General features: G+C 50.3%; 1 protein-coding gene across 1 annotated transcript in view; it reads right to left on the reverse strand.

Moving 5' to 3' along the window:
- Positions 1-8,059, reverse strand: part of DISP3 (dispatched RND transporter family member 3) — a 41,678-nt gene extending 33,619 nt beyond the window's left edge. Inside the window, 1 exon segment of the mRNA XM_048519570.1 lies at positions 7,294-8,059. The gene's annotated coding sequence lies outside the window, so the exon portion shown is untranslated.
- Between the last annotated feature and the right edge of the window lie 680 nt (positions 8,060-8,739).

The following is an 8,739-nucleotide window of genomic DNA, read 5'->3' on the forward strand; positions in this document are numbered from 1 at the left end:
TTTTTAAGCTGATGGCAACCGAGCCCGTTTGATCTCTTTCCCCTTCCGTACAATCTGCATTCTTTCCTCCCAGCTTTCTGTGCCTAGAACTACTTCTTCATTTAGCTGTTTTGAAATAAATATTTACTTGGTACTAAAAAATGGCGGCCCACACCATGGCCTCCACAGACCCAAAGCAACATGGGGAAAATTTACATCATTGCCTGTTGTGTAACGCACCCCACTCTTACTGCGTCTCCGTTTTACGGCCCTGGCCCCTACTTGGCGGAATAAACTCCCAAATGAGAGCAGGGCCCTGCGTGACCTAAACTGTTTCCGCAGGGCCTGTAAGATGGAACTTTTCTGCCAGGCATTCCCATCTGGCCAGCTGGACTGACTTGACTGTTACCATCATTGGCCTTCCGTGGGTACGGTAGGGAGGGAGGGATGCCGCCATCTGTGGTCATTTTTTACTGGTTTTATGTTTGAAATGGTTTTATGGCTGTTTTTATTGTTCGCCGCCCTGAGCCCCATTGGGGAGGGCAAGATATAAATGGAAAAATAAAAATTTAAAAATAAATTTTAAAAAATCTTACAGCTAACTGGCAAAGGAATTTAAGGGGGTGGGATTTCTGAACTATTGTTTTCCCCAGGCTGAAAGAAATCAGATGCCATTCAGAGTCACCCCAAAACTTTAGTGCAGGGGGGGTCCAACTCTGGCGCTTCAGATGTTCATGGGCTACAATTCCCAACTGGCCATGTCAGCAGGGGCTGATGGGAACTGTAGTCCATGAACATCTGAACAGCCAGAGTTGGACACTCCTGCTTTAGGGTATGTCTTGATTCCACCCTCTCCTGATCCCACTTTAAGTGGTTTCTTTGAATAAACTTGCCTCAAACCTTTTTTTTTTAAAAAAAAAAACACTGCTGGAGAGGGAAGCCAAGCACAACAAAATAAAAAACAAGCCCTTTATTTTCCTCCTGCTATTAAGTTTTGTCAGCATAATGTACAGCTCCACAACACGCTCTGCTGAACTAGGGAACTTCTCAGGGCATCATTCCAGAAGATTGGCTCAGCGGTCTCTGGCACATCTGGCGTCCAGATCATCAGGCTGGCCAAGGGGAAAATGCAGAGGAAGCAGCCGGCCCCAAAGATTGTCTGTAGAGTGGCCAGATTACTTTGGAGAGAAGCTCGAGCATCGGGCATGGGCTTGGACTAGATCAGCGGTCTGCAACCCAGCATGCAGGGATTGATGGGATTTGTAGCCCATTAACATCTGGAGAGCCGCAGGTTGCAGACCCCTGGACTAGATGGCCTGTATGGCCCCTTCCAACTCTATGATTCCACGAGTCTATGGGGAAAGAACTACAGCTCATTGACAGAGCTTCAAATGCAGCAGGCCCCACATTCAATTCCTGGTGTCCCTAGTTCCATGGTGGCGAACCTTTGGCACTCCAGATGTTATGGACTACAATTCCCATCAGCCCCTGCCAGCATGGCCAATTGGCCACGCTGGCAGGGGCTGATGGGAATTGTAGTCCATAACATCTGGAGTGCCAAAGGTTCGCCACCACTGCCCTAGTTGAAGAGCCACACACACACACACCCACACACACACACACACACACACACACACACACACACACACACCACACCACACCACACCACACCACACCACACCACACCACACCACACCACACCACACCACACCACACCTTTATTAGGCATGGTACAATTACAGTTACAATGATCAAATAGAGATCTATACCATAGCTCTATATAAAATGTAATTGTATAAAATAGTCACATCTCATAAACCATCTAAATAGTTAAAATTTGATCTAGTCTTAACAACTTCAACTAAAAAAGAGGCAACAGGTAGGTACTGCAGGTGAAAAATGGCTTAAAAGGAATCGTATGGTGTTTCCATTGGGTGATATGCTCCTTGATTTAAGAAGGGGAGACAGGTGTAATCTACGAGCGTGAGTGTGAAAATGGCATTCCAGTAAAATATGTTGGATTGTGTCATGTGCATGCATGTTGTCCTTTTTGACAATACACCAAGGCTCCTTTTATACCAAGCAAAAGCCCTTGCTTATAAAGGAGTTTTTTCGACCCGCGTTTTCACAAATGAGCTTCAGATAATAGAGGCGGAGAAAGACTTTTCTCTGCCAGAGATCCAGGTTAAGAGTTGCTGCTGAGAATAGACTAAAGTCTTCCATAAGACAGCTTCCTATCCATAAGCCATTCACGCTTGCCCACAGGAGAGGCCCCCCACAAAACACGGCTCCCCCTTGGCCTATTTGATCCGGTTCTTTTGCAGAGGGCCCAGACAGCAGAGCAGAAAGGCTCTTGTAATCCCGGTATGGCTCACCTGCCTCGACAAGAGAGTGTTCCGCACCACGGTAAAGATCAACAGATTTGTTGCTGCAGAGCCTTCTGTGACCACCGGAGCCCCCTTCGTCTCCACCCCACGAAGCTCTCATCCACAAGAAGCTTCTGCTGTACTAAATCTGTTTGCCTTTCAGAAAGCTGCTTTGGACGCTGTGGGCCGCCCCCTGGATTGTTCCTAGGACACCGTCTGCCTTTGCTAGCAGCTGAACAAGACAGTCATGGAGAGCAATATCAACAGCTCTTTGCCGTGAGCTCTAAAGGGAGCCAATGTGGTGTAGTGGTTAAGAGCAGCGGACTCTAATCTAGAGAACCAGGTTCGATTCCTCACACCTCCACATGAACATTACACCCCTGTGTAGTGAGCCAGGTTTGTTTCCCCACTCCTGAACATGAAGCCTGCTGGGTGACCTTGGGCCAGTCACAGTTCTCTCTGAACTCTCTCAGCCCCACCTGCCTCACAAGATGCTGTTGTGGGGAGAGGAAGGGAAAGGAGCTTGTAAGTCACTTTGAGACTCCTTTCAAGGTATAAATCCAAACTCTTCCCCCTCTTCTAAATGGGAACTTCCCAAACATTTGGAGGCAAGCAAGAGAAAGCCATCACTTTTTATCTTGGGTGATCCAGGAACCTGGCACAGCTATCTAGGAAATAGAACGCCTTCCCTGCAGACTTTCTGGAGGCCACAGTAGCAAGATTCAGGACTGGGCAGACATCTGATCAGATCAACCACAGCCCTTCTAATGGTCTATTAGTCATGGAGCCTCCATATTTAGAGGCAGTATCCTTCCAAACACTGATGGGGGCACTGTTTTTATACTTGATGGGAGTCTCCCAAAACATCTATTTGGCCATTCTTGCTGGTCTGATGCTGAAATAGTGAGGTTCTTTAGTTTGATGCCACAGGACTGCTTCGGCATTCATACCTATTTCTGTTATTTATGGTCTGCCTTTCTCACTGAGACTCAAAGTAGATTACATCGTGCAAGTCAAGTCCAATCAACAAGATGGGCCATCCAGTCAACAGAGCAATAAAGTTTGTACTACAGGAATCGGAAAACAAATAGAAAACTGATTCAGCCATGATTTATTTGAAATACTTGTATTCTTCTCTGCCCATTAACCATACGGGGAGAGTGCCCACATACAGAATAGGCGCGGCATCAAAAGAGAACACAAGTGATGAAATGGAACCTGCATACAGAGAAGCAGTATACCTCTGAATCCCAGACAGTGGCAACACACAGGTTTGTTGCCTTCATGTTACCTCCAGCATGGTGCAGTGGTTAAGAGCAGGTGCATTCTAATCTGGAGAACCAAGTTTGATTCCACACTCTGCCTCTTGAGCTGTGGTGGCTTATCTGGTGAACCAGATTAGCTTGTGCACTCCAACACATGTCAGCTGGGTGACCTTGGGCTAGTCACAGTTCTTCGGAGCTCTCTCAGCCCCACCCACCGCACAGGGTGTTTATTGAGGGGGAGGGAAAGGAGATTGTAAGCCCCTTTGAGTCTCCTTACAGAAGAGAAAGGGGGGATATAAATCCAAACTCCTCCTCCTCCTCCTCCTCCTTCATGCCTTGCTGGTTGCTGCCTGGAAACCTCTGGCTGGCCACAGCTGGAGGCAAGATGATGGATCTTGGGTATGATCCAGCACAGTGTTTGTTTTGTTTGAACACCAACCTCAATTTTTTGCAACAAAAAATACTTATTGCTAAAAGCCACCTACTGCATTGCCGCAATTCTATTCAGATCTTCCAGCTGGGGGAAAAAACTTTCTTTAGGAGTTCCCGCTGCACCCCCCCCCCCCTATTAAACTCCAGTCGAGAGATTCACTACCACAGCAGTCCTGATGGCTACTGAAAAACATCTTGCCGGCAACCTAGCAACTGAAGAAACTACTATTTGGGGGTGGAGGGAAGAAGCTGGGAGAAAGATTGATCTCTGTCTTCTTTAACGGGAAACACTATCAAGGCAGCCTTTAACTCCCCAGGTTGCAACGGAGAAACAGATGGGCAGCGAGGGGACCACCTTTACAGAAAACGGGGCTTTGAGGAGAGGCGGGCAGCTGCCGGGATCGATCCATTCTCTGCAGAAATCAACTCCCTTTCCATATGGCCAAGGCAAGAGTCTGAAAGCCAAGCCATCTGCTTCACACGACAGAAGAGCGTGCTCTGGATCTACATCCAAGATGACTGGATCTCTGCCACAGACTCTGGGGACACCCTTGGAAACGCCCCTTGGGTTTCAGCCTCAGCTTTCCCCCAGAGATGTGAGAAGAAATGGCCAATCTCACACAGCTACGGAATGACCAAATACTACCTGAACATGAGTCAGCAGTGTGGCATGGCAGCCAAAAAAGCCAATGCAATTCTGGGATCATATCAATAAGAGAATAGTGTCTAGATGGAGGGAAATAATTGTACCACTCTACTCTGCATTGGTCAGACCTCACCTAGAGTACTGTGTTTAGCTCTGGGCATCGCAATTCAAGAAAGATATTGACAAGCTGTAATGGGTCCAGAGGACAGCAACAAAAATGGTAAAAGGACTGGAATTCATGCCCTAGAAAGAGAGACGTAGGGAGCTGGGGATGTTTAGAGAAGCGAAGGTTAAGGGGGGACATGATAGCTATGTTTAAATATCTGAAAGGATGCCATGTCGAAGAGGGAGCAAGCTTGTTTTCTGCTGCCTCAAAGACTGGGACACGGAGTAATGGATTCAAGGTGCAGGAAAAGAAATTCCACCTAAACACTAGGAAGAACTTCCTGACCATCCGGGCTGTTCCACGGTGGAATTCAGTGCCCTGGAGAGTGGTGGAGTCTCCTTCTTTGGAGTCTTCTTTTAAACAGAGGCTGGAAGAACATATGTCGGGAGTGTTTTGATTGTGTGTTCCTGCATGGCAGGGGGTTGGACTGGATGGTCCTTGTGGTCTCTTCCAACTCTATGATTCTACCTAGCCCAGAGTCTACTTACTCCAGCATCCTGTTCCCCAAGGCAGCCATACAGGTGAATTTATGCTGCTGCCTTTGACTCAGCCAAGCTATCTAGCTCAATATCTTTCCCTGTGGCAGACAAAAGGCCTTTCCTAGCTCCTGTTATCCACAAGCCATTGATTGAAGATGCCAGAATAATCCTGGGGTCTTCGCCACATAAAGCAGTGATTCAGGCACTGAGCCCCCCCACCCCTCACCAGATGCTTCCCAAAGAGACCAGAAAAACCAACAGTCAATAAAGGCATGATGGAGAAGGCACTGTTGGTTCCTAGAGGCTGCTATTGAAAAATACTCTGCCTTTGAATAAGGAGGTTCCATCACAGGTGCTGCTATACCTCCCTGGTCCATTTGTTTGTAGAGTCTCGAATTCAAAGCTATACTGCCTCCGAATAAGGGGGTTCCATCACAGCTGTTATTTATACTGCCCTATGTTTGGTTTAAGGTGGCATATTGTTCCCAAATCATTTTTTTTATTTAACACACAACTACATTTCCAGAATCTGTAGTAAGAAAATTATTACATGATTTGCATTTTAAAAAACTGTGCTAGATAGAGCATTGATGAACGGAACTTTGCGTCTTAAAAGCTTATGCCCACAAAACCTTGTTGATCTCCAAGGCACTACTGGACTCCATCTGTAGGATAATGGATAACAATGGTGATAGTTTTGGTCACAGATACTCAGGGTTAGCTCTCTAGGTGTGTTTGTCACAAAGTGGTTGCCCAGGGCAAGAAAGACCAGATTGACTCCAATCCTGCCATTTTGTGCATTTCTCCTCTATGGGACAGGCTCCAACTTCTGCAGACTCATTCGCCTAAGGGGAACTTATTGGGTGAGCTGTCAAATCTTACAAACTCTCATATGAACATATCCTGCAAGTGGGCAGAGCAAAACACAAAAGAGACGTGATGGGAATCAAAGCTTATAATTCCTTTAGATAGAAATCAGAAAGCACCTAAAAGCTCCGTCTACAAAGAACTTTGGTTCACACGCAACACACTGGCCTTCAAGGAGGCCGGAATGGTTTTTGCTGGGTCGTTCACGTATGCCGCCCTCATGCACAAAGCAGTTATTGGGAACTAGTGAAGCACGGCTGATAAATCAGTACAGGAGATTCCCTGGATACATCTTGCCTCTGCAAGGCAAAACAAGGCTGTGGCCTTCAACAAGCTATTCTCAGCTCCCCCCCCCCCCATGTCCCACGCCCCAAGTGCAATGTGGAGATTACATTCGCACCCTTTACAGCACTGTTGTAAGGGTTCCAACAAGATAATGTACACAAAGCACTATTTACACAAACTCCAGGTTTCCTGAGTTGCATTTCAGAGGGAACGCAGAGAGGCAGATGATTGACACACGGAGGACCCCACCAGGACTTCATACTCTGATGAGCAGACAGTAGCTCTCTAGTTTCCTCTGGCAGGGGTCACCACCACCACAGAGCCTTTACCACCAAGGTTAAACACCAAGGACCGGCCTGTGGCTCGCTATGTACCGAGCACGCATTCTCCCACTGAGTCATAGCCCTTCTGGACTCCGATCTCGGCACACATTTGTGAAAATGACTGGGGGGGGGGGAGTGCTCAGGGCTGGAGAAATAAGCCGTAGGATTCGCTTCCTGGTAAAGCACAGACCCTTTTGAAATTCAGATCAGGGAATCCAAAAGGGAACGCTCTTTAGATCCCTCTTGCCTTCCGACGACGGAAAAGTCCTGCCAGGGATCGGACATATGCTGTTCTTTCAAGAGGAGCTTTGAAAGACGCCTGCTCTTTCTCTCCCTGCCAAAGTATTTGGGTGCAGGAAAGAGCCCCCCCACCACCACCACTCCGTTGGCACAAGCTGGCACACTCCCCCGGGCGTCCTCCTCTCTTTGTCCCCTCCCCGTCACTCAACTCCTGAAAAGCAGAATGAGTCAGTTCGGAGTCCTACCTTCCTCCTGCTCGGTTGGGACCCTCGTTGAGATGCGGCGGGCACAGGGCAGCGGGTCCTTTCAGCAGATCCCGGGGGGAGTGAGGCTGCCCCCTCCCCCACCCCTGCCTCCAACCAGAATCGGAGCTCGCTCCCCGCTCTCTCTGAAGCAGGACTTGGGTCCTGCCAACAGGAAAAGTTCCCACAGGAGTCCAAGCCAGACCAGAGGGAAACCTTCTGCACAGACCCAGGTCGGTCCTCCCGCAGCGTCAAATGCCCCTGGGCTGTCCCTCTCTGGCGGGGGTCACAACCGGGCAGCCCCAACCCTAGGCACGCATCCCTCCAACCCCCTGCTCTCCAGCTGCTTCGTACCCTCAGCCAGAAGGCCAGGGACCCCCCAACCCCCTGGGACTTCAATCAAAGGCAAGCTGCCCTTCCTTTCTCCTACCTCTGAAGCAGACCCACAGCAAACAACCCCCACCCCTGCTTAGGGATTACAGCGAGGAATTCCCTGCCCCTTTGCCCCTAGCCCACTTTAAGCGCAGGGACTCGCCTCCTCCGCCAACCTTGGTGCTGCGCCGACGAAGCCCCCTCCCCAATAAACCCTAAAGGTACTTTGCTGCCGAGCGGGCCCCCCAAAGCCGCATCCCGAGTCAGCAGGCGCAAGGCAAGCTCAGGATACGACTAAGCCCTCCCGGCGAGCAGCCGCAGGGCGCGCAGCAACCGCCACGCTGGACAGCGACTCCCCCTGCCCGGCTCCCACCAGCTGCTGCCGCGTCCTTTTATACTCCGCCCCGGGAGCGATCCCTTTACGATCCCCGAGCCTCCACCACCTCCTCAGCGGGGGGAGCCGAAGCGGTCTTTGCGCATGCCCCGGCTTGGGCGAGCGCGCACTGGCGGCGGCGCGCCTTCTGCCTCCCCCGCAGCCCCTGCGCGATGGTCCGGCCCGGCTTCCCCCTTATAAACTCCGCTGCAGGGCGGGTGGAAGGGTAAAACGGGGGGGAGGGGGGGGGGCTGGAGAGGCGGGAGCGTGTTTTAGATCAGCTTCTTGCAGGGGCGTGTTGCTCCTAGAGGGAACAGAACTGGGCTGCTTTAGGATCGCGCGCATTAGGGTCAGGCTGCGCCCGCTGAACTCTGTAGGGCTGAATGGTGAGCGCGCTTCACGCCATGAGGTTGCGTGCAAGGGCCAGTGGCGATGGAGGGCGCTCAGGATCCTGCTGCGCGCGTTTTAAGGCGCTGTTGGCCGCGCAGGAGGAAACCTGTCCAGTCTCTTACTTCTAATAGGCGAGAGAGTCCAGCATTTGAAGCTGCTGGGATGGGAATGGGGTCTGAGCATGGGTTTTTTTTGGTCCCCTGCGGTAGCATCCCCTCCCCTCCCCTCCCCAGGCCAGAAGTGGGTCTTTTCAGCAATGCAGCCATCACAACGCTAAGCTCAAGGCTCTTCCTGGGGAGACGCCTGGCTTCACT

This window comes from Sphaerodactylus townsendi, linkage group LG16 (genome assembly GCF_021028975.2).
Source record: "Sphaerodactylus townsendi isolate TG3544 linkage group LG16, MPM_Stown_v2.3, whole genome shotgun sequence".
Taxonomy (NCBI): Eukaryota; Metazoa; Chordata; class Lepidosauria; order Squamata; family Sphaerodactylidae; genus Sphaerodactylus; species Sphaerodactylus townsendi.